Below are 25,173 nucleotides of genomic sequence, written 5' to 3'. Positions count from 1 at the left end.
CCTGGAGGCACCCGCGGCTCCTCGGAGCCGGAGAGCTGAGCTCTGGCGGTCAAGGCCGAGGAGGGGCCCCGCTCTGTACGCCTGCTGCCCCTCGCCCTCACCTGGTGCCCCCTCCTGCACCCCAAGCTTTCCAGCCCTGCACTTGGGCAGAAGCTGTCACGTGCCGTCTTTGCATTTTGTCCTCCAGACACATGGAACTCACAGGCCATTGCAGAAGCGGGGTGCCCAGGGTCTGGCGTTCCTGCCCCCCGGCTTTCTTGCCCCTCCTCGGCCCCCACTTGATGGGGTTAAGTTGCCAAAGCCTGTTTGGAATCTGCTAGGGTTTTAGCTGGAGGACCATCTACATCATTTCATAGACTGTTGGCTGAACTTGGTGAATAGATGTGGGGGCCCAGGGGTTGCTGGGACTCTGTTCTCTGTCATTTCTCCCCAGAATGTGCACCAGCCAACAGTGGCCTCTGTCCTAAGAGGCTCTTTCTCTCTCAAACACATGTGTGGCTCCTGACTTGATCCTTTGCATGCTGGTGTTCGGCTTCCTTTCGTGGGTCAGGTTTGATTTTCTGCGGCAGGGACAGTGCCAGAGGTGTTTGAGCTCGAGGCAGGGATGTCGCAGCTGCCTGTCTGTGTCCAGCTGGGGACAGGATCCTTCTGGTGGGAGCGCCCTTGAATTTAAATGCTTCAAGATGAAGAAGGGACTAGGTGACTCTGTCCCCAGTCACAGAGCCATCTCACTGGAATGCTGGGGGAGCAGGGGCCCAGCATCAGCCCCACAGAACAACATTTTGGTTTTTACACTCGACACTGAAAAGCCATTAAGCGGAAAGGAAACCTCTGCCCCTTCCCTCCGCAGTCCCGCCAGCCGCCGTCCCAGGCGCCTCACAGTGCAGCTTTTGTTCGGGGGGCTGGGGTGTAAAATTGGAGTGGCAGGTTGTCGGTGCGCACATTTCGAATTTCCTGGCTTTCATCAGCTGCGCCACTCAAATGACAATATTTAATCCCAAATGTTTCCTTCCCTTCCCCGCCCCTCCCGTTTCATAAACCAGGGGGCTTTCCCTCTTATTTGCAAAATAGACCCTGCTTCAGTTTCCTCAAGCATAATAAAAAGAGTATTTGTGATTTTTGTCTCAGGTATTGGCAATTATACAAAACCCCCCTGAACACGTAAGGGGCCTTCCTGAGGAGAACCCGGCTCTCTGGGTCTCAGTTTAATGTGACTATTTTTCTGCTGATTTCTTCGTCCCACCAGCCATTTCATAAGAAACAGTCAGACATGTTTTACTTCCAGGGGTCAGATCTCGTGGCCATTTTATTTTGTTTGGTGTGGCTGCGGTTACACTGCCTGTTGGTTTGGTTTCAGTCAGTCAGTCTTTCTGTTATTAGAGAAATGACTTTGCCCTTTTCATTGTCTTTTTATTAGAGGATGACTTATCCTAGATCAGAGTATTAACCATCTAAGATTTCAAGTTGGCTTCTCCTTGTTGCCTGGTGACTTTGTAGAAGTAATTGCTTATGAGATGGGACTTGTGAGACAACAACGGAAAGGTTTTAGCGCCATCACGTCTGGATGTCTGATGGATTCTGTACGTGCACGTTGGTAAGGCCATTGTTTGCAATTTGCCCAGTGTGCTGTGGAAACCTGGTAACACTTCCCGTAGAGCGGGTAGCACGCGGCCCGAGACGAAGCACTTGGGAGTGCGAAGGGGCAAGTGTGGAACCTGCCGTGTATCAGCTTTTGGCTTCTTGGTGTGGGCAGCCCTGCGCGGGGTCTGAGGCCTGAATGAGGCCCCTGCGGGCTCTGGGTGCTCTGTTTCATGTGTGGCCTTGCCCAGGCTGTAGCACCAGGTCCTTGATCAGACATGAATCGAGGCCTCTGGCAGATGTGGTGGCCTCCACAATCATTAGGCTTTTGAATGACCTGGATGCCCTGGGTGGGCCTCATCTAATCAGGCGAAAGGTTTAAGGGCAAATTTTGATGTTTCCCTGAGAAGAAGAAATTCTGCCTCAAGACTGAAGCACCAGCTGGCTGCCCACCTCACAGCTCCCAGGCTTGCCAGGCCTCACCATCAGGTGAACTAGTCCCTTGAGATACATCTCGTGATGTGGTTATGTTTCCAGTTGGTTCTGTTTTCCTGGAGCCCTGAGTGGCGCTGGCTTCGGGTATCAGAGCTGAAGTGAGAAGGGGTTTCAGGCTTGAAGCACATAAGAGGACGGCAGTTCCAGGCTACCGAGGGCCCATGAAAACCTGCAATGAGCGTTTCTGTGCCGCTCTGAGGCCTTCTAGGACTCTTGAATTGTCTCCAACAAGTGTGGTGTGTGCTGTGTGTGCAGGGGCCAGTGACCCATGAGCAGGCACGCAGGGCACACATCACCATGTGTGTGCCCAGACCCCGCGGTAACACCTGCACTCCCAGCCATGGGCAGGGGAGCCAGGAGAGGGTGCCAAGGGCAGGCGACTTCTGGGTGGGCCACGGACCTTCCCAGGGACAGGGCTAAATGAATACTGACGAGCCCAAACATGTATTAGAGGCGTGCAGCCTCGTGTCCTGCAGGCATGGTTCAGGTGGACTGTGCAGTCACAGCGCCCCAGGCTCCTCCACAAGCCTGACGCAGAGCAAGCTGGCTGGCCTTTCTGGGCTGCAGCTGTAAAAAGGAGTCAAATTAGTACCTGCCTTTAGGGTTCTGAGGAACGGATACATCAGTGCAGGTGAGGTCCTCAGAAAAGTTCCCCCTCTTTGGGACACTGGGTGAGGACATATCATTTCATGAGTAAGATAACAGGTTTCTGCTCTGTGACCAATTGGAGTTGGGCTCCAGCCCCAGCCATGCCAAGCAAAGCTCTGTGGCCTTAGTCAGGTTTCTTTACCTTTATGGGCCTGGGGCACAGACAGGAGGTGAGCCCCGGCCATCTCATGGGCTTGTGAAAACATCAAAGACCTGTGTGCTGCCTGCCCGGCCTGTGGGAACCCCAAGTGTCAGTGTACCTGCTGTGCTGGGCACTGCAGGGTCTGTGTGTTGTCAGGGCCCTGCCCCAGTGAGGAGAGGGAGGCCCAGCATGCAGAATTCAGATGGTGCCCGCCAGCCCTGCTCTTGACGGCCTGAGAGCTAGAGCCACCCGAGATGGCATGCCCAGGGGGCCTCGCTCCCCTGGTCCTCATCCTGGTCCTTGCCCTGCCCATGGATGCTGTACCAGCTTTGCTGGGTAAGGGGTCAGCCCATCTGACAGAGCTTACAGCCCTGCCCTGGGCTGTGGGGGGCAGCTGTTGTCCCCATTCATCTGCGAGCACCTGGCATGGACGCAGAAGATGCTCCATAAATGCTCACAAATGTGGAATGAATCGGGAAGAGTCAGATTCTGACCCTGTTTCCATGGTTGCAGCCTGTGCTCCGGCTGCCGGTCCATGGAGAGAGGGCGGAAGAGGCCATCCCCCTGGTCTCCAGCGGAGGGCTCTGTCGGAGGCAAGGAGGGGAGCCCTCACCCCCGAGGGCGACCGTGGCTCCTGCTTGTGTCCAGGAGAGATCGTCTGTAGAGACGGGAGGCCAGGGGCAGCCGGGGGCTGGGAGGGAAGGGTGATGGGCAGTGACGGCAGGTTTCCTGCCGGGGGTGATGAAAGTATCTTGGAATGGGAGATGATAGTCACACAATCCTGTGAATGTGTGTAATGCCACCCAGCCGTATGCTTTAAAAGTGGCTAAGGTGGTACATGTTATGTGTATTTCACCACACATGCAACCAGGCCCACAGGACTCCCTGAGTAGATGAGCCAATGGTCAGGCAGTCAGTCAGCTCCTGGGCTCGAGGCGGGTGGGACAGCAGCCCAGGAGCCGCTCTGGCCCCCCCGTCTGCTGCTCCTGTTTCCCTGTCCCGTCTCCTTCATTCTGCACCCCACCGCCTACCAGCTGCCTCCACCTATTGGGAAGTGTGGCCACCCACTCCTTGGGCACCGAGGCTGGCCTGAGCCGTGAGGGCTCCTCTGAGAGTCTGGGAGATTCTAATGGGTCCAAGGGGTTGGTTCGGGACAGTGCAGCCTCCAGAAGACAGCCGCGCACCTCACTGACTGATGGGTGGCGGGGTGCTGGGCTCCCCTGCTTGTTGGAATGTGTGTGATTCAGCGACGTTGCAGCTTCCCGTGGGACTTCTGTCTGTGTCCCCTTCAGATGCCTTCAGAGCGACTGTCATTTTCTCCTCTCCACGGCCTCTGGATGCTTACAAAATCCTGGGCTGGATGGCAGAATTCATTAAAGACACAAAAGCCCCGAGTGGGGTGTGTTTGGGGAGGGAGGAGGGGGCTAGGGAAGTTGTTGCACGGGGCGGAGTTTGGGATGGGAGGGTGGGCAGATGCTCCAAGGCTGGCCCGAGGGTCTGTGCCAGGGTGAGGTGGTGAGGCAGCCCCAGCCTGGGACTGTCCCTGCGGACTGGTGGCCCCCAGAGCCTCGGGCAGTGAGCGACATCTTGGGGCTGCCTGGGTTTGCAGCGCTGATCACCTGAGCCGATGCGATGCCCCGAGTGGGGGTGTGACGTGGGGCGGGTGTCACGTGGGTGTGAAAGCCCGTGAGTGCCGGTGAGGCATGGGTCCTGGCGGTGCTTCTCCAGCTGCCGGGACGTCTGCTCAGCTTTGACTGGACAGCGGGTGGGCAGGACACCCAACTCCACGGTGACCGCAGTCCTGGGGGAGGTCTCTCTCCCCGCCTTGATTTCGGGGTCAGTTTTGGAAGTTCCTCTGTTGTTGGTCCATGTGGGGGTGAGTGTGTGTGTGTGTGCGTGCACGCATGTGCCCTTATGTGCAAAAAAAGAAACGCTAAGAAGAGAATGTGTCAGGGCCTCTGGAACCTGTTAGTGGCCCGAGGCCCCTCGTACCTCGGGGGCAGCCCCAGGGTGGGCGCCTCCCTACATCTTCGGGCTTCCCTGAAGCAGGCTTTGGAAGAATGACAGGGGGCGGGCTGCCCACGTGCCTGCCCCCGCAGTGCCTCTGTGCCAGGACTGCCCTCCCCTGCGCGCTCAGAGCATTCCATCACTACTCCAAGGTGGCAGAAGATGATGATAAAATACCGAGGGAAGAGATGGGGGCTCTCTGCCTCCCGGCTTTGCCCCTTTATTATTATTCATTGAGACATAATAACTCACAACTGACTGTCCCATCGGTTCCCCGCTCCTGGAGGTGGGGGTTCAGTGCTCTACACCTTTCTCCTCCAAATTTATTAATTTTAATTTCAACTTATGGGTCACCAAAGACTTTTTCAATGATTCTTGAATTCTTGTGATCCAATAAGGGGTATTAATCATACATGAATTTCTTTTTTGTCTTTTTTTTTTTGAAGTGGCATCTTTATTACTTTATGGATCATATAAGCCATGCAGGAATGTATAATGCAGGGTTAAAGGGTCAAGGGATTCCAACTTTCAGAGCAAAAGGTGCTGCTCCTTCCGTGCCTGTCTGGCTGGTGTCGGTGCCTCCTGCCAGGTTCCTTCCCAGGCATGTACATATATGTGTGAATAGAAGACTTCTGTCATTCAGCAATGTGTACAATGACAGTAGTCAAAATAATAGATCCATATGGGGGGAATAAGTCAGTACATGTTCACTGGTCCAGCTGCTGATGCAGTGTGAGCACAGGTGGCCCCACCCCGGCACAGGCTGCGGTCTGCCGACGTGTCACGCTGGGATTTAACCTCCCTTCTCATTTAACAAAAATACCCAGCGGTTTCCTCCGTGGCCCTCCTTGTATGTCTGCCTTTTGCTTTCTGATGTCTAGAGGTCTTGAATTTTGATGGGCATCGAGTTATTTTCCAACTGATTTGCTATAATGAAAAATGAAGCAATGAAGGTCTTTTTTTACATCTCTTTGAGCACCTGGGTGTTTTACAAAGTTTAAAGATTCTTTGGATGGCAACATGCAACACACCGACCCTTGGATAGCGGAAACTCCCATCTGAATCCTGGGTCACAAAGGGCTGTTCCCGAAACAGTCTCCAAGGACAAGGTCTCGCTGAGTCTTCAGTACCAACCTCAGAAGCAGGTACTGGTATTCCTACTATAAACACATGAGAAAACTGGGGTTCAGAGCAGTCAGGAAAGAAGCCCAGGGTCACACAGCTTGCAGAGGCAGGGCAGAGCCTTGAGTCCCAGCTTTGTGATGCACATCCCAGTGGTTCGTTTCAGTCATGTCTGGAATTCAGCTTCTCACCTCGAGGGTTGAGCCCTGCCCCTCACCAGTACCTCTTGGGGTTGTTGTAAATCTGAAGAGCAGGCTCCTACCCTTCTCCAGTCCCGACAGAAAGCTGGGCCTTTTCTCCTAGCGTCCAGTGGTTGATTTCATGCCAGAACAGGGCAGTTTCCCATTCCAGGGGTGCTAAGGTGGGACTCCCTTGAAACATGATAACCTCACAGTATGAACAGTTTCCAAACGGCCCCTGCCGCCGGCCTCTCTGCAGCCCCGGCAGCTGGCGAAGCGGGGCGCTCCAGGTGCCAAGGCGCCCTCTGGGTCCCTTCGTCAAGCACACACCACTCTGCTGGAACTATTTTTCTTGAAGGTGGACCGTTTTCAGCAGGCCAAAGCCGGGGTCCTTCCCTGTGAGCTCTGGACGTGTGCTGTTTTTGAGGTTGAATGTGGAGCTTGCAGCATGGATGTGGCCTTTCACGCATTGATCCCGAGGGGACGGGAAGGGCTGTTAGGAGTTCTGGCCCGGACCACCCACGGGGAGTCAGCCTGAGCCCTGAGCTGAGCTGGGAGGCGACAGCAGCGCCCTGCTCCGCATGGCCCGCGGTTTGCAGCACATGGTCTGATCTTTCAAGGGTGTTCTCCTCTGGAGAAGCAGGAAGCTGAGAACGGGCACAGTTCTGCTAACCCCCCTTTCCTGAGGCTGAAGGGTTTGACTCCTTGCCTTCTGTTTTAAGGCAGTGAGCTCAAAGCAGGCTGTTGGGGTCCATATCAGAATTTCCTAAAAAGCATGTGGTTTTGTACCCTGTGCCGGTGGGAACCACGGCTGACACTGTGCCGTGCCCCGGCCCTCCTGTGTGTGCAGCTCTAAGCACCTCCAAGGCAGGGACTCGGTTGCTCCCCCGAGGAGTTGGGTGCTGTTCTTAGGCAGGAGAGGTCAGCTAGCTTGCTCTGGGTCCCAGTGAGGAGCGGGCTTGGGCTGGGGGTCAGACCCGGGCCGGCTGCTTTGGAGTTTGTGCTCTTGACCCCCATGTCCTCAGGAAGCAGGAAGGGCCCAGAACAACCGCACGTCTGCGAGTCAGTTTTCATTCATTCACCCGCACATGTGGCCCGCTTGCCTTCAGCACTTGCGCGGAGCCCGTGCCAAGGATAGAGGACAGTTAGAGGCCCTCTCTGGCCTCCCGGGAGTTGGCAGCCAGACCTGGAAATGAATAAGCCTAGAAATGTCTGTGGTGCAGAGAAAAGGCAACTGTTGGTGAGCAGGGGCCAGTGGAGGAGGGGAGCGTGTGGCTCAGATGCGGGTGGGAGGTTAGGGAAGATGCACAGGGGTCAGGAGGAGGAGCCTGGGGCATTTTCCAGGAAGGGATGATGTGGGGTGTGCTCAGGCTGGACAGAGGGGCACGCGCAGTGCTTTCTAGGGGACTCGTGGGCTTGGTGGTCAGCGTGGAGGACTGCGCACGAGCAGAGCAGGGGCAGAGGGGAGCCTGGACTTGGGAGCATGGCCTGGGCAGGCTCCTAGCGAGAGTCTCTTGGAAAAGCAGGCCAGGTGAATAATTCCGTCGGGCCTGCTCCCTCAGCAGCTCAGGGACTAGTGTTTCCAGGTGGCACGTGAGGTTGGGCTCTTTGCCGAAACCGTAGCATGGAGAACTCTGTTTCTGCAGGGGCCGTGGCTCTCACCTGGGGAGGGGGCCGCTGACGAAGCCCCTTGAATGCTCAGGAGCTCCTGTGTGGCTCATTCCCCCCCCTAGAAAACCCAGGGGCTCTCGTGAAGCCCCGCCCCCAGGACGCAGGTCAGGGGCAGGTTCCTGACCCTCATCCATCACAGTGTGACCGCCAGCTGCTGAGGGTGTGGCAGGTTCCGGCTGGTTCCATCCCAGTGGCGGCAGACAAACCATCCTTGCGTGTTTGCCCTGCGGCCCCAGCCCAGGGCAGCAGCTGGAGGGACCCCAGCAGAACGTCCCTCTCCCGGAGCCTGAACTGAGGCCTACAGCCTGCAGGGCTGGCCCCGGGGGTGCTGGCCAGCCAGCTGGGATCAGAGATGGTGCTCTGTGATGGGAAAGTGCAAAACCGTTTGGAGCTGGAATGGTTTCAACGATTACTTCTCCGTGTGGGGACCACCTTTCCGCCCCCACCTGGACTCCTGTCGGCGCGCCCTGTCGAGCTGAGCGTGCGTCAGGGCGAGGCGGGTGCTCCTTTCCCCGCCTCCCTCCTCCTGCCGGGAGCTTGCACCTTGCTAGCCCCAAGGGCACCTCCTCACTGACTTCGGTTTCTCTGACTTCTTGCTTCCCTTGTTTTTTTCAGGCATGTCCCTTAAATAACCACATAGAGAGGGGCCCACTTTGTTTCTCTCCCTTCATTTCTCCCCGCTAGTCTGTTCTTCACCAAACAAAGCTGTGCACCTCCCTCCGGCCCTGCCAGGACTAAAGGGAGGCGGAGAGCTGTTCACAGAGGGAGAGGATTCCAGCAGACACACCTGCTCTGGGAAAAATGGCCCATTTGGAAGGGTTGCTTGCCAGGTGATGTTGCAAATAAAAATAGCTCACGTGTTTGTGCCAGAATGATCCTCGCCTCATAGGTTAGGGACCTGGGGGCAAGTGGTCACTCAAGGCCACGCAGCCCACTGTGCACGTGCAGCCTGAACCTGTGGTCTGTCTGCACCGGCGCCGTCCCATCCAAGTATATGAGGCACATGTATAATTTTGAATTTTCTGGTAGGTGTGTTATAAAGGGTGAACGTGAAATTAATTTTATAATAAACTTTAACTTAATATATCCAAAATATTCTCCTTTCAACATATAATCAACATTAAAAATATTAACGGGTGTTTTGGATTAATGTTTAATTCCCCACACATTCCTGCGTTGAAGCCCTGCTGGCGCATGTGGTGGCATGCGGGAGGTGGGGCCTCCGGGGGCCGTGGGGCCCAGGGTGCAAGGCCCCGGGGTGATGGGGGCTCCTGTAAGGAGAGGAAGACAGCTCTCTCCACACCGGGACCCGGCACGTGGCTGGCACTCTACTAACCAGGGTTCCTTGAGTTAAAAGCCAGTTGCTGGGCATTTACCTGCACACCACTGTGTCTTTGCGGAGCAGGACAAGGCAAGAAAGCTGACGGAGTGCGACAAGGTCAGGTCAGCCTTAGACCCTGTGCGATGCTTTCGTTGCGTCTTTGTGACTGAGGAGGTCGGCGAGGTCAGCTTCAGGCCCGTCCCTCCTCCAAGACAGAGGGAAAGCGGTTACCTAGGTCCTCCGTCTACCTCTTGCTTTTACTTGCCTACAGTGAGGCTGTTTTTTTTTTTCTCTCCCTAGAACTTTATTATGTATTTTAATAGCAAAAAATTATTATATTAGAACAACAGGGACACATCAAAAGCATATCATGAAAATACTAAATTGTCCTGAGAGGCCAGTTTGCACACATGTGGATTAGTAGTTTGTATGAAAGGTATAATGTAACTATGTTGTTTCCAGTGCTAATGAAATACATCAGTCACTGAAATGTTTTTTAAAAAAGGGCTTAGTCCTCTATGTGAGTTCACTTTCCCCAGTTTATGAATTTGGAAAGCAAGAAAGTGGGAAAATACAAAAACAGAAGAAAAAGTTAAAACATACTGATTCCAATGATATAATAACACTGAGTTTTATCAACTTTGGAACAGGAGAATTCTCCTTGCACTTTTAGTTTTCATTCTGTTTATTTATTAATTTGTTCAACAAATATGTCAGTCAGATCCTGAGCTAGCAACTGGGAAAACCACGGAGAGTAAGACGAATGTGGTCCCTGCCCATACAGGGCCCCGGGTCCTGTCGGGGAGACAAATAAATATCGTAGAACCACAGTGCAGTTAGAATTACAAGGGGAGGGGCAGGTGTGGGGGACTTTGTAAGGGGTGGGGGGCAGAGTCAGAAGTGCCTGGCAGAAGGAGGTCGCCCCTGGGGGCTGATGCTCATGCTGACACCTGGAGGAGGAAGGAGTCGGCCGGGTGGAGAACAGGAGGGGCAGGAATGTTGCAGACAGAGGGACCAGCTTGTGCAAAGGCCCTGAGGCTGGATGGAGCTTGGACACACTTTGACGCAAGTCTGTGCTCCTGGTGTAAACTGGCAGAGAAGACCCTGTGAGAGACCCCAGTGTGGAAAGGAGCCCCATCCCCACCCAGCTATGTCAGGGTTCAGCAAACCCAACCCGTGGGCCACCGCCCCTTGTGTAAATAGTTTTATTGGAATACAGACACGGCCGTTGGTGATGGCTTGTCCGACTACTCTCACAGCAGGACAGAGTTGAGGAGTTATGGCGGAGGCCGTATGGCTTGCAAAGCCGAAGATGCTTGCTACCTGGACCTTCACAGTAAGAGTCCGCCAGCCCCGGGGCTCGGTCAGTCGCGATGCGCCGGGTCTCTCCTTTTCCAGCTTCCGTTTCAGCTGGAGGGGGTCCTAGGTTGTGGAATGTCGAGCAAGTTCTTTCTGCAGTTTCTCTGAATCTCAGCTCCTGATCTCTAAGCACTTTCTGTACACCATTTCGTTTAATCTTCACCACAGCCTGGGAGGGAGGTACTATCATTACCTTGAAACTGAGGGAAAGGAGGAGCAGAGAGGTCCAGTAACCCACCCCAGATCACACAGCTTGAAGATGGAGGAGGCAGGATTCAGCTCCTGTCTGGCTTCCGTGTTTGGGCCTCAATGTCGTCAGAGCCCTCGAGTTGGGGGCAGGAGGAAGTGGCTGTCGGGATTCCGGAGGCTCTCTGGTCCAATGAGTGGTGGCCTCTGGAGAATGAGTCACCTGTGTCCCTGCTGCCGTGCCTTCATGTCAGCACACGGCAGGGGTCATGCTGTGCACCGAACCAGCTGCGCTGGAATCCTCGTCCTACCGCTTACCGCACCTCAGCCTCCCCAGTTGTCTAAGGGGGAAATGGCATTAGTAGCTCACAGGGCTCCTTGGAAGGGCTATTGGCTGGTAACCTGGGGAAGTGTTCAGTACATAGCAAGTGCCCAATAAAACCAGACATTCTCATTCACTCAGATCCAGCCTTTGCCAAAGGGAAAACAAGCTTAAACTCAACCAGGTGGTGAGTCGGTTACTCAAAAAGAATCAGAAGGTGGAGGTAAAATCATTGCAGAGGACCTGGTCTGGGGCGAGCCCTGGCACGGGGGTCCCGGTTGCGTCCTGTCCCACCTTGAGGAGAGGGGCCTCATTCCCGGCTCTCTGAGGAGGAGCGAGGCTCAGGGAGGGGCCTTCTCTGGCTCCTGGCCCAGCTGGCGAGTGGCAGGCGGGTGCTCTGCGGACCCCTACCTCACTCTCTGCCCAGATGGGGGCCAGTCCCAGTCTGGCCAGCCAGCAAGCGGCCCTGCACAGTCCACAGTGATTTTTAACTCTCTCTGCAGAGAGATGGAAAGCGAGGCCCAGGAAGCTTGCCCAGGACCTCGGGGAGTTAAGAACTGGCCTGCTTTGGCCTATGAATTTCTATTGAGTCAGTTAAAAAAACAAATGAATCTATTTAAGTGAAAATGCTTGGAGGCAGGGAATTTACTCAATGACCTTTTTCTTTTATTTTTTTACTATTGGAATTAATTAAAAAATATTTTTGAACATGTATGGCTGATACTCCGCCAGGAATATGTCATATGTAAAATTGTTCCTCTCTATCATGTATTCCTAAATCCTAACTGGCCATCTGTTTTCATAAGACCCTTTGAGCCCAACTTCAGGGACTTTTTTTTCCCAATCAGATTAAGATTTGTAACTTTTCCTTGGGGAAGAAAATCCCCATGGATGTGTATATTATGTATACATATACATACCCCCACACATAAACACATACATAGCCATATATATGTGTGTGTAAACATGTGTGTATATGCAGTATATGTGTGTGAATGCATATGTGTGTATGTATAAATATAATGTGTGAGCATGTATGCAGATTACCTTGGTGTAGTTTTTAAGCTAGGGAGGGAGCTTGTTCCGATTGGTCTGAAATAGCTGTGGTCTCCTTTATCACACTCGTTAGCAAAAGCGTCTCTTGTGTAATTTGTCTCCAGCTGTTCTAGAGTGACAGTGGTGGGGAGCAGTCCTGTGGGCTGGCACTGGGGTTCCCTGCATCACGGGGGGCATCAGCGGGAGCCGTTACCCTGAGCCCCGGGGCCTGGGCCGGATTCTGCCTTTGGGCATGTGGGGACTCTGTGCGCAATTTGCTGTAAATCTCAGACGGCTCTAAAAAACAAAGTCTAATAATTAAAAGAAAAGATCTTTTCTGGTCTATTCAGGATCTTAAGTAAGAGCCGTTCAGAACTCAAAACAAAAGGACATATTAACAAGAGAAAAACTTATCTAAGACACGTCGACAGACAGGCCCAGAGGAAGCGGAACGGACTGCGAGCTCCGTGCCTCGGGCCCAGGGCAGCCTGCCCCCCTGACTCACTGTGCCCGCGCCATCCTCGTCTCCGGCCCTCAGCGTCACACGTCCCTGCTTCGGCAATCCTGGCGGGGCTCGTTTCTGTCTTTTTCCCTGTGCATATGAAATGCTTTGCACCAAAGGAAAAATTATGCAGTGTAAGCATTTATTCAGAAAAATGGTTGCAGTGTTACCTCCCCAGAGAACCTGGCCCAGAATGAAAGCCTGGTGCGTGCGCCTGCTGGCCGAGGACGGGAAACGGAGTCCTTTGCTCAATGTATTTCCAGCTTTTATGAGGGAGCTTTAGTGGAGACGTGTCTGCCGCTCGCCTGAAGCGCAGGCTGGAAAGAGCCCCCTGCTCGCAAAGCTGGACGGGAAGGCTGGGAATCAGCGCCAGGGGCTCGGTGGCCGAATGGCCCTGGTGACGACTTTCATCTCAGCTTTGAATGGGCCACGTAGAAAAGAGAAGGGTCCATGGGTGGTGGGGCCACTCTCACCGGACCTACTAAGACACCTCTGAAAATGTCCCTGTTCAGACACACAGCCACACATTGTCCCCTGATTCGGGCACTTCCTTTCTCTGCTTTATTTTTTTCCAGACACAGCTGTGGATTGAACTGTTTCCCTTGAGACGATGTGTTCGAGTTCTAACTCCCAGTTCCTGTGAGCATGAGTCTCTTGGAAACAGGGTCTTTGCAGATGATCATCCTGAGCTGAGGCCTTTAGGATGGGCCCTAACCAGTGTCAGGTGTCCCCGTAAGGAGAGGGAGACACAGAGACACAGGAGAGGCTGTGTGATGGCAGAGGCTGCGTCCACAAGCCAGGGCATGTCAGGCTTGCTGGCAACCTAGGAACTGGGAAACAGGCATGGGGCAGGCTTTCCCCTCGAAGTGCCAAAGGGCGTGATGCCCTGTCAACACCTGGAGTTTGGACTTCAGCCTTCAGGACTGAGGGCAGACATTTCTGTATTTGAACCTCCCAGTTTGTGCCACGCTGTTAGAGCAGCCACAGGACGCTCATATGCACCGAATAACGTATTCCCCATGTTCATAGCCTGCCTTTTCTCCCCGCCTCTGGGAGAATGGAGCCCGTTCCATGGCGGTCACTCCTGGGCCCCATGTGCCAGGCACCCAGGAGGCCCTTCATGACTGTTTGTCAAGCATGTGGATGGTCAGCACAGTCTTTTGTGGATCAATGTTGGGGGTCCCCTTCAATCTGGATGTTGGGGTCCGGAAGCATCATTGAGAGGAGGCTACTTGCTCTGCCCCCTCCCAGGAGTCCCTGCACTAACCAGAGCTCCCCACTCCCGCCCTGCTCCTCACACGGTGGAACGCGGAGCACGTGGGAGGGCGCAGCCAGCTCTTATTTCTTGTGTACTGGCAGACTGTCTGCCCCACCCTGGTCCACGTGCGTCATTGGGGTGTGTGTCCTATGCAGCCCCAGAGTGAGGAGAGGAAGGGGGACACCGGAGAAAGGAGGTGCTGGAAGCCCCCAAGTGAAACAGGAAGGAAGCTCTCGGGCAGCCTGAGTTAGGCGTGGGTTCCCTTCAGGGCCCAGGGAAGGGACAGAGCCTCACGGAACTGGCACTAGACCCAGGAGACCTGTTCCATGTGGATCATTCAGTAAAGACTTACTACGAAGTGTTTTTGGCATAGTCCATTTGTCTGGCATAGTCATCGAGCACCCCCACATGCCAGGGACCATCCGGTCCCTGAGGACAGAGTGGCCCCAGATCCCACCTGTGTGGGGCTGGCATTCCGGTGATTCATAAGGGCTCACACCGAGGTGGCGCCTGGGTGGGCATTCCCTCGCTCAGCCCCACAGAGAGTTTGGCAAATGCCAGCAAGGGGGGGGTGAGAGAGGCACCCCAGCACCTGCTGAGCATCAGAGCGTGGGGAGGGCGTGCGTGCCGGGACTCAGACGGCCCGGCTACTGCTGTACCCCCAGGGAGGGACTGGCTACAGCCAGACCACGCGGCAGCTCCTGATCGTGATTTCATGAAGGGGGCCCGTGGCGGAGGCCTGGGGATGGGGCCTGAGCAGCTCAGACCCTGCTGGACCCTCTGCCTTGAGCGGTGGGGTTCCTCCAGCCTTAGGTCTGCAAGCACCCCCATGCCCTCATTAGTTGTCTTGCCTGCTCCATCAGATGTCGGGGTCCAGACCTCCAGTCTCCTTGCCGGGGACCGTGTCTGTGCCTCTGCTCACTCAGCCACCAGTGCAGGGACAGATGCTCACTGGTGCTGGTTCCTGGAGGGCAGTCGGCAGGGGCTCAGCCGGCTCCAGCAGGGAGGGCTCTCTGTGCAGCGCAGAGGACCCGGGGCCGCCTTGGGGCGGTGTTTCCCCAAGTCAGAAGGCGCCACCCGCACTCTGTTCCTCATGGGAACTCAGGGAGGCTTCAGATGGCTCTTAGCACATGTGAGACTGACGGAGAAAGGAGGACACAGTGCGGGAGGCAGACTACCCCGAAACGAGGCGGCCCCTGGCTGTGTGCCCACGGAGGCACCGGTGAGGACCAAGCCTCCCGACTAAGTGAGACTCCGAGGCCAGGCCACTGTTCGCTTTCATCCTCGCAGCTGATTGTACCAACAAACAGTGGGCAGTCGGCTGTGCTCACTATCTGCACGAAGCTGCTGGGGCTGGTTTACCCATCTTCCCCAGCCTGATTAGAAGGGAGGCTCTGGCACCGTGTTTCTGGAAAACGGATAAGAAAAGCAGTGGTTGGGGCTGCTTTTCCTCTTGGGATTTTCAAATAAAATCAGAGACTAATCCCTCATCTAATACCAGATTAGTAAGGGCTGGGTTGGTACGTAGTCACTCCGTTTATGAACACAGTTAATATTTCTTTATAGAAAGCTATACTATTTTCAGAAGTATTTCAGACAAACATCCTAAGAAGACTTCGCAGGCTCAAGATGTTTACCTTGGACCTGAATCTTACTTCTAATTAACCAAGTCTTCAACAGTCCATCAAAGAATGCAGTTACCCGCCAAATTTCACACCTAAGGGGAAAAAATATTCCCAATAAAAATTTCCTTAAAAAAATCCACTCACTTTTGCCACTAAGACGTTCTCAACATGTTTAAATCAATCCCTTTCCATGAATACACAGAAAAATAATGTTCCAGATCCCCATGCCTGCCTCTGTAGGCCCCAGATTTCAGGGAGGCATTTGGTGTGACATGCAGTTTTGCAGCAGACACACACAAGCAGGATTCTGCACAGACCGATGGACTGAGTTCCCTGGGCTGCACACGTGTGTTCCTGGGGCACCAAGCGTTCTCTGGGGAAGCTTGAATCATTATCTTGTTTTAATTCACCTACAGAAGCAGCTGCTTACAGAGGGCAAAGCTTTCCTTCTCTCTGCTCACAAAGGGACTGGCCTCCCGGAGAGGCTCTGGGTTTTTCTCTTGCCTCAACATCCACCCGTTTGGACTTGATTTCGAGGTATTGGGTCAGACGTTGCTTTGCTTAGATGGAAGCTTCCAGGGGAGGGCTCTGAGCCCACAGAGGTTGAGCCCCTCTCTGTGTTGTTTTCTACTCCCCTTCCCTCCATCGTGTGCGGTACCAGGGAGACTCGTGTAAGGTATTAACTGGAATAAAAAGTTCATTGGATAGGTGTAACTGCATGTTTTTACCTGTAATTTCCTAAACTTTGGCTGTAAAGATAATTGGATCTTGGAATCATGTGCGCCTGGCTGTGCACACGCACACATACATACACAACTCTTGGGCTGTCACAGACCTGTGAGCAGAAACTTGGCCTTTTTTCTTTTGATTTAGCTTTTAGGCTGTCCTGAGAAAACAAAAGCAAAAAAATCTCGTGTTGGTAAACTAAATTCTGAAGTCTGTCCTATGTGTTTTGGTGGAATCAGGCACATTTGTGAAAAAGGCATAAAGCCCAGATCTCAACTTTACCACTTCCAAGGTGTGTGACCTTGGAAAAGCCATTCAACCTCTCTGGGCCTCTGTCTCCTAATCTGCGAAACGGTGGGAATGGAGCCGATGCTCTCAGCAGTCTATCAGTTTTTACATCCTGGGTGACTAGGGGCAGAAAGGACCCTCGGGTTCAAGACTCAGAATTACAGGTGTGCCTCACTGCCTCTGAGTGGCAGGTAACAACGGGAGTCAGGCAGGAGGCCCATGAGGACGAGTTTGTGTTTCTGAAAGACGGACTAGGAATGTACTGGTTTTCTTTTACTGACTTTCTTGGGGAAAGGTTTTTTATAGTTATTTGTGTGTTTCCCTTGCAATCTTATATCTGCCGTTGAGTAATGTTATTTATTTTGGTTTGACATCTAAGAGAGCAAGTATTTATTTTAGTATTTATGTTTAACCCATTTTCAGAAGAAATTTGAAATGACTTGAACATAAAACAAAGCATAAAAACCATTAATCCAGAATAAAAGGCAAGAGTGAAGAGAATAAAAGTACAGAAGCAGAGAGAAATTATATAAAAAAATCTAGACTGGGGAAGCTGTCACAGCTAAGCACACAACTTAGCTTTGAGTTTTCTAGCAGCCAAGGCAAAAACCAAAAGCAGTAGAATGTTGTTATCGATGTTAAATGTAGGGAAGCAGAAACCCAGGGGTAGTTGATAGTCCAAGATTGTTTCACTGAGATGAGTCCCTGAAAGTTCCTGGAATATTCTTGATCCCCCTCTGAAAGGAAGATTTTTGTGAGAGCTTAGAATCTTCTGCTGAAGTTCAAATCCAAGAGGCTGAAAGTTCCAGAGAGCCAAGAAATGTTAAAGTTTCCTAGCCAAAGCATAGATGGTATTTATTCCAGGAATTAAGAAGTGATAAAAAAAAGAAGTGAATTTTACTAAGAGAGGGTGTGTGATGAGGGAAAAAGCACAAGACCACTGGGTGGCGGCAAACAGTCCTGGATTTGAATTGCAGCTCTGCCGATGATCTTTGTGTCGTAGGGAGGGTCCCACAGTCTCTCTGGGCTTCAGTTTCCTCATCTGTAAAATTAGGGGGTTAAACTAGTCTCCTTTGAGATCTCGAATATGATGGGTTCTGCTTGTGTGACTGTAACAGGTATTAGGAGGGAGCATTTTCTTGTCCTCCCCAGTCAGACCCGCTTAAGGCCCACGCTCTGCGTGTCCTATATCCTTGAGACCTTCATACTCCCTAAATGGCTTCTTTTAATCTAACCTCTTCAAAGAAAAAAAAGATCTTTTCCGGTCGCGTAGAATTCTTCCACCGAAGCACGTTTGCGCGACCGAGGTGTGTGCGCAGGCCGCAGATGAGGCGCGCGGCGTGGAGAGCGTGCTGGTGGCCCCTTGGGCTCCAGCACAAGGCTGAGGTTATGCAGAGGTGTGTTTCCAAGAAGTTGTCACTGGGCAAAAGCATTGCCACTTTCATTAGGGGAGAAATGGTTTCAAATACTGGCTTTTGTTTTTATGGAAAATGGTGAAAAGTTTGAGGGAAAACCACAAAACTCTTTGCTTTTATTGAAAACCACAAAAATTGATTAATTAAAAAAAATATCCCAGTTTTTGCTGAGGGCTGAACTTTCTTCCTTGAAAGCCTCCACTTTACTTTTCTTGAAATATCTCCGGAGAGCCTTATGCAAGTTTTCCTGCCAGCCTGGCCGAGCCGAGCCCAGGCGCTCTGGAGCTCCGCACAGAAGCATATTCTTTGTGCCCAAACGCTGCCTTTTGGGGATGTCTTCATGCTCCGATCCACAGACACTGGCTTAGCTCTTCCTAAGTCCCCAGGGGCGTGGCACCCATGAAGCTGGGGAGCGTCCCCTGGGCGTCCCCTGGGCACCCGCTGCAGCCGCTGACCCTGACCTGGCTGTCTGCACGTCTCTCTGCAGTGCCTCCATTTCCCGCACAGACAGAAACCCACGTTTTGGCTCTGCCTGTGGGGGCCTTGGAAGCTGACCCCATGAACCGATTGGTCCCCCACCTGGTGGCTGGTGTGGGCTGCCCCGGGACAGGAGACAAGCTGCTTGTCCCGGCCGAGGTCTCTCCTGCTCTGCCCGCAGTGGACACAGTGCGATCCGAGCCGGCATACCGCTCCCTTCTCCTGGCATGTAGTTTTTCTTCATAAAGGCTGCTGGGTAATTCTCCTGTGCCACGAACAGGTAGCTGGTTTCTGGCACTAGAAGAGACTCGGGTCGGACCCCATGTGCCTGGCATCTCCGCCAGCAGGTTCGTCGGCCCTCTGGGCTCTGGCCTTTCTGTCAGACGGGGACAACGACTGGGCCCCCACAGGTCTGTTGTGAGGGCTGAACTGAGCAGTGCTGGGCACACAGTGAGGATTTTAGAAATCACTCTTTCTATCCTCCCAGCGGAATCCAAGTCCTCACCTGATGCTGCAAATGGGGAGGCTGTAACAGGCTGCAGCTCAGCCAAGTGTGAAGGGGTGCTCATCAGCAGCCTCCCTGGCCTAAGGCAGCGGCTGTGGTCAGCTTCCGGGGTTCACCCCAATACCGCTGGTGCTGCTGGCCACCCACACCGTGGTGTTCACCTGCCCATGAGTTAGGGGGCCGTGTAAGCCGGGCACTGTGCCAAGTGCCCTCCAGGCCCGGCCGCTTGGCAGGCCCAGCTCCAGGGAGCATCAGTCCCCTTTACAGACGGAGCGCCTGAGGGGTGGAAAGATGAGCCCCACCAAGGTCAACAGGCAGAGGCTGCGAGAACTTGAGCCTTGACCTCAAAACCTCCGGGCTCAACCGAAGCGCTGTATTCCTTCGGTTTCTCTTATGTGAGTTTAAAACCAAGAAAGTTGCATTATGTAAAAGTAGAAAGAAAAAAGGAGGCCTCAGAGGCAAGCACTGCTCTGGTCCGTGCACAGTAGGCGAGGCCAGTGGAAGGTCCGGTCCTCCCTCCATCTGAGAAGGTCTCCTCCGGCCTCACACAGGTCCTGGGGATGAGGGAAGGGCCCGCCCGCGATGGGTGTCCCTTCCCCGCCTTGCTCAGTGCGTGACCTAGAGTGTGACAGCCTGGGGGCCCAGTGCCCCAGAGCCCAAGCCCAGATCATACTGAAGCCCGGAAGGGACTCGGGATTGCTTCTCTCACTCCTTCACTTTCACCCTGAAAGGACGCCCAGGACGGATCTGCTCCCGAAAGCTCCCCCCACCCCGTTCTCCCCTGGGTCACTGCTCGGAGCACAGCCCGCCTGTCCCTGGGTGAGGAGAGCCCTGCTCCCCGGGCCCTGGCCTGTATTTCATTAGCTTTCACGCTGAAGGCAAACACTGTGTGATCCTGGGCTCTGGGTGGCTTGGAGCAAGTCTCCCTTTTGCTCTCTTACCTGGTTATCTTTTGAGAAAACACTTCATTGTTCAGATTCAAGAATAACACGCTGTCCTACCCAGTGTCATTTAACTATAGGAACATGCCTCTAAGCTGCTTGCACATCTGATGATCAGATTTTCTCTTGTTCCCAACTCCGAGCCCATAGGCTCCCGACCCCCGCCCGTTCTGCCCCGTCTGGAAGAGCCCCCTGCCACTCCGTGTGCTCCGGGCGGCTGAACTGCTTCTAAAGCGCAGCTGACTTTCCCAGTCCCGGCTGCCTGACCTGCTCAGCCATACGATACTCAGATCCTAAATTCTGGGTGTCCCTAACCCCTAATTCCTCTCTACTTGGATGATAACTGTGGGGCAGAGCCATCACCTCATTTCCTTCATTCTGATCTGGTCATGTTAAAATATAATTTCAAAAAGGTAAAATCACAGCTCTTATGCAAATATAAAATGAACACACCGAGATGTTTTATTTAGGTCACTCATAAGTAAGACATTCAAGCCTGTGCAAAGGGGAGTGTGTGCAGCAGGCGTGTCCTCGGCATCACGAAGAGGGAGATGAAGAGGCGCACACTTAGTTTGTGTCTAGAGGACAGCAGGTGCTCGGGACCATCCTCTGTACAGGGAGAATGAATCACATCCTTACGGGACAGAATTCATTTGCACTCCTGGGACAGGGATCTTTCGCGTTGCTCTGTGTCCTGCAACAGCAAGGGCTGTGGAATAGCCTCTGCTTGGAGACACAGGCGGCGCCGGAGGGCCCGCTGGGCGTTCCCAGCACTCCAGTCAAGTATCGATTGATATTTCCATTCACCTGTCAGTTTGACTGTTCCACAGTGTCTCACCATTTTTCTAAGCATTTATTTAAATCTATTTTGAATGTTCATGGACCATAGGTTCTGCACCTCGTTTTGGGAGAAGCTCAGGAGGACACGGTCAGGTAAAGAGCAGAGGAAACCACTAGTTCAGTGCAAACCTTCTAAAAAATGACACTGTAGTCCAGGAAGTTCTTGGCGCAAAGGCCCTCTGGGGCTCCGTATCTCCTGCACGATGGTTCCCAGGCACCCCCACTTGACATCTAAGCCTTTACACAACCTGGCTGTGATGCACATTTAACTCTTCAACGACATGTGTTAATATAATATGAGGCTATGGCAAAGAATTAAGACTATAAACTATATAAAACAAAGAAGATTATGAGTGAAGACCCAAATCTTTATCGTGGACACACAATGAAGGAATAACTGGTTGGCGACCGTTGGTCCCTGGATGAGGTCGGCTTGAAGTTCATTTGAAAACTGCTTGAGAATCAGAAATGCCGATGCCTTCCCAGGAACTTGTGAGTGGCACCATGTAAGAAGGTTCTGCCTGGACCCGGTGTGGGGCAGGTTTTCATTATTGTTTCTCTAGAAATGTCCTTGATGTATACAATCATGTTTACATCCACGACTATGTCTATATAGTCTTAAACATAAATGGTATCATTTTCTACCCATACCACTTTTTCAATACTATCGTTTTTGCATTGACCATGTGTCCCAGATATTGCTAGGGACAGGATATATGTAATATATCTTAGGTCACTTTCTGTATCAGCACAGACATATCTACTCACTCTGGCCCATGATACAAAATATCCCACTGTCTACGGGCACTATAATTTTTTTTTTTAGGGCTATTCTAAGGATTTTTTAAATTAAGGTATCATTGATATACACTCTTATGGAGGTTTTACATGAAAAACAATGTGGTTACTACATTCACCCACATTATCGAGTCCCCCCCATGCCCCATTGCAGTCACTGCCCATCAGTGTAGTAAGATGCCACAGAGTCACTATTTGCCTTCTCTGAGCAACACTGTATTCCCCATGACCCCCCACACACCGTGTGTACTAATCATGACACGCCTCAATCCCCTTTTCCCTCCCTCCCCACCCACCCTTCCCCACCCCTCCCCTTTGGTAACTGTTAGTCCATTCTTGGGTTCTGTGAGTCTGCTGCTATTTTGCTCCTTCAGTTTTTTCTTTGTTCTTCTACTCCACATATGAGTGAAATCATTTGATACTTGTCTTTCTCCGCCTGGCTTATTTCACTGAGCATAATACCCTCTAGCTCCATCCATGTTGTTGCAAATGGTAGGATTTGTTTCTTTCTTATGGCTGAGTAATATTCCATTGTGTATATGTACCACATCTTCTTTATCCATTCATCTACTGATGGACAGTTAGATTCCTTCCATATCTTGGCTATTGTAAACAGTGCTGTGATAAGCACAGTGATGGGCACACTATGATACATTTACCACTACAAATTCTGGTTTACTTTCTTACTCCACGATTTCTCCCAGAGCCAGATTAATTCAGTATCATTCCTTAAAAATATCTAACCCACTTCTACTAATATGTTTTTCCATCCAGTGTAATTACATTCAAAACACAGGGATGGCCCAAGCAGAGGAACCCCACCGGTGTGGGGTGCTGTGTCCCTGCAGGTGGGGAGGACTGTCCTGCCCGTCTGACATGCCTGTCCCATCCGTGGACCTCAGCCATCCTGTAGGGCCCAGTTCATTTTTGATCTAACATAGGAGGCCATCCTCAATGACGGTTACTCAAGTGTAATTTTCAAAAAGTTAGAACTGTGTCAGGCACCTGCTGACCAGCTCGTCAGTTGCGAGGCGGTGGGAAAGGACGTGCCATGCAGCCGCTTACCTGTACAGCGTGCTCCTGGCGTGGGGTTCCTCTTCCCGCCCCCCCTCTATCCCCCTCTTCTGTCCCACAGTGACTGTGCTTCAAGACAGGCCGTGGGCACTGAGGATTCCGCTGTGGGTAGCAGGCTCTGTTGGAACTTGAGTCTGGGGGAGCATGAAGCGCACGTGTAAACGGAACAGTGCAGTTTGAGGTCCGTGTGCTAAGGGAGGAGCACGGGGTGCTTGCTGCAAGGTTGCGCACCAGGGCTTTCGGGGGGCCCTTTGTCAGGGAGCTTCAGTAGGAGGCTTAAGAGTGTGAGCGGAGCAGGGTGGACGCCTGGCCCCATGGCAGAAAGGAGCCAGTGAGGGCACAGTGGGCAGGCCTGGGTCGTGCTGCCCACCTCGGTCACAAGTGCATACTTGATGGGACATTCAGTGGGAGCATAGTTAGTAGCAGCCTAGGTGTCTGGGCTGCATTTGCAGGGTGTCTTGTAGGAGCCGATAGACTGTAGTGGTGAAAAGTGGGGAGTCTGGGAGTCCAACGTGGGTTCAAAACTGGCTGCATCACCTGCTGGCTGTGAGGGGGGCTGGGGCTCCAGCTCTCTGTGCCTTTGCTTTCTCACCAGTAAAATGGACGAGAGAACAGTTCCTCCCACACTGGGATGTGTGGGTGACCGAGTCAACCCCTGCTACGTGCCTGGAGCAGCTTCTGACCTAGAGCGTGCTCTGTGCCGTTTGTTACAGCGTCTGTGTCACACACCTTTGCTCTGAAGGGCCCAACGAAGCAGACTTAAGGTTGTGTTTTAACAGGCACGGTGAGAGTGGGGGTTGCTGATTTATCATGGCGTTTGCCCAGCGCCCTCCTTCTCCCGGTTTCTGTGGTTGAGGCCTGCCAGCAGTGGTGGCCCGTCCTGTAGTCTGTACTCACTGCGGCATAGGGAGGGGATGTCAGTCATCTCGTGGGGATGTGGATAAATACAAGATAAATATTTTTCTCCATGCTGGTGAGTTTCCCAGGCAGAGGATGGGAAGGCCAGAGGTGGGTGCCCTCCTCGCCGACCCAGTCGGCCTCACCCTCCCACCTGGGGCCTTTGCTGGGCCTCTGTCCTCTACCTCCGCGCTTTCCGCACCATTTGTCTGGTCAACTTCCACGGTGTTTTGATTTTAACTCGTGTATCACTTCAGGTCGCAGGTCAGCTTCCCCACCGCCACCCCCGCCCCACATTGCAAGCTCTCTTTCCATCAAGACCCTTCTCTCGTGGTACTTCCGGAGGCTGGAAGCCCCCTGGCGTGCTTATTCAATTCCCGTCTGTCTCCCACTTTGGGATTAGTGATGCCGTGAGGGCCGCAGGTCTCCGGCCCGTCGTGGTGTACCCCCACCTCGTACTGTTCGCGTCTGGTGCACAGTAGCGCTCAGTGTGTATTTGCTGACTGACTGGATATGCGAATGGCTTCTGGGAGGAAAAAAAAAGCAGGGTGGTGACTTTTTTGTGGCCTCCTGGACGTGATTACTTGGGTCAGAGAATGGGCTTTTGACCACAGGTTGGCCAATCAAATTCTCTCCCATGGAAATTTGGGATTTGCAGACACTACTCTTTGGGGGTGACATGAAGAGTAGGTGCATCACTTGGGAACATTCATATTCCACTGTGTGCACGGAGGACTAGAGAGACTGGGGCTGGAGTCAGGGGGGGGCAGGGATCCCACACAAACTTGGGGGTGCAGAGAGGGGCAGACAGACTGGGAATGTCTGTCCTGATTTCCAAAGGCCTCTTATCCCTGGTTCCAGCCCTCTGAGTCCTGAGTGGTCCACTAACTACCTATGTCATCTCACAACAAACCCCTCTCTTCAGGGCAAGCTCGTCAGGTGAGTTTCTGTCTCCTGCTATTCCCAGGCACTTCATCAAGACCCGTTCGCTCCCCAAAGCCAGATAATCAGGGAGCAGGCAAAAAGGAGGCCCTGAATGCAGGCAGCCTCGCACACAGGGTGTGGATGACCTTCTGCGGTCCCAGAGTGAAGTTTCTCTTTCCCCTCCCACTGCGCGGCAGCCAGCGGTGAAAGGGGCTGGTTTCTCCCCATGACACATGCCCTGGGCTCCAGAAGGGGATTTGCAGAACTCCATAAAGAGTCCTACCAGCCCAGAGGGGCAGGGTCCTGACACGCATTCCACCCAGGACTGGGAGGGGCTCCTCGGGGCAGGGCAGACCTCCTTTAGTGACCCGCCAGGGCCAGGACGCCAGGCTGGCCCCGCGAGCTTTTATTGGCCCTAACTTTCCACTTGGACCTGCGTGACTACTTCAAGCTTCCCTCCAGGACGGCGCTGGCTCCCCGTCCACATTTACACCTTATAAAGCGCCACTGTGACCCGACTGGGGCTGCTTATGTGAGGTGATGCACGGCCCCTGGGGACAGAGGGTAAATAACTCAGCAGTGTTGCCTTGCACTTTCCCAGCTTTCTTTCAGTCTCAGAAGAAATAAAGCAACTAACTTAATGACGTTCTTTAATCTTCTGCACCAGTGGCTTTCTTTATAAGGTGTTATACAGAGTCCGTGTAAATCCAGACCCTGCAGTGGGGTCAGTGTTTCTCAACAGGTGCTGGGTGGGTTTCGGGCGAGATGTTCCCACCCCCAATCCCCAACGTCCTGAACCAATACAGAAACAAGAGCTGATTTTCCAGCACAGCTCTCC

General features: G+C 53.0%; 1 long non-coding RNA gene across 1 annotated transcript in view; it reads left to right on the top strand.

Moving 5' to 3' along the window:
- Nucleotides 1-25,173, top strand: part of LOC140847144 (uncharacterized) — a 124,873-nt gene that overhangs the window by 1,871 nt on the left and 97,829 nt on the right. The gene's annotated exons all lie outside the window — the stretch shown is intronic.

The sequence above is a fragment of the Manis javanica genome, chromosome 17 (genome assembly GCF_040802235.1).
Source record: "Manis javanica isolate MJ-LG chromosome 17, MJ_LKY, whole genome shotgun sequence".
Taxonomy (NCBI): domain Eukaryota; kingdom Metazoa; phylum Chordata; class Mammalia; order Pholidota; family Manidae; genus Manis; species Manis javanica.
This window is presented reverse-complemented; position numbering and strand designations above follow the sequence as displayed.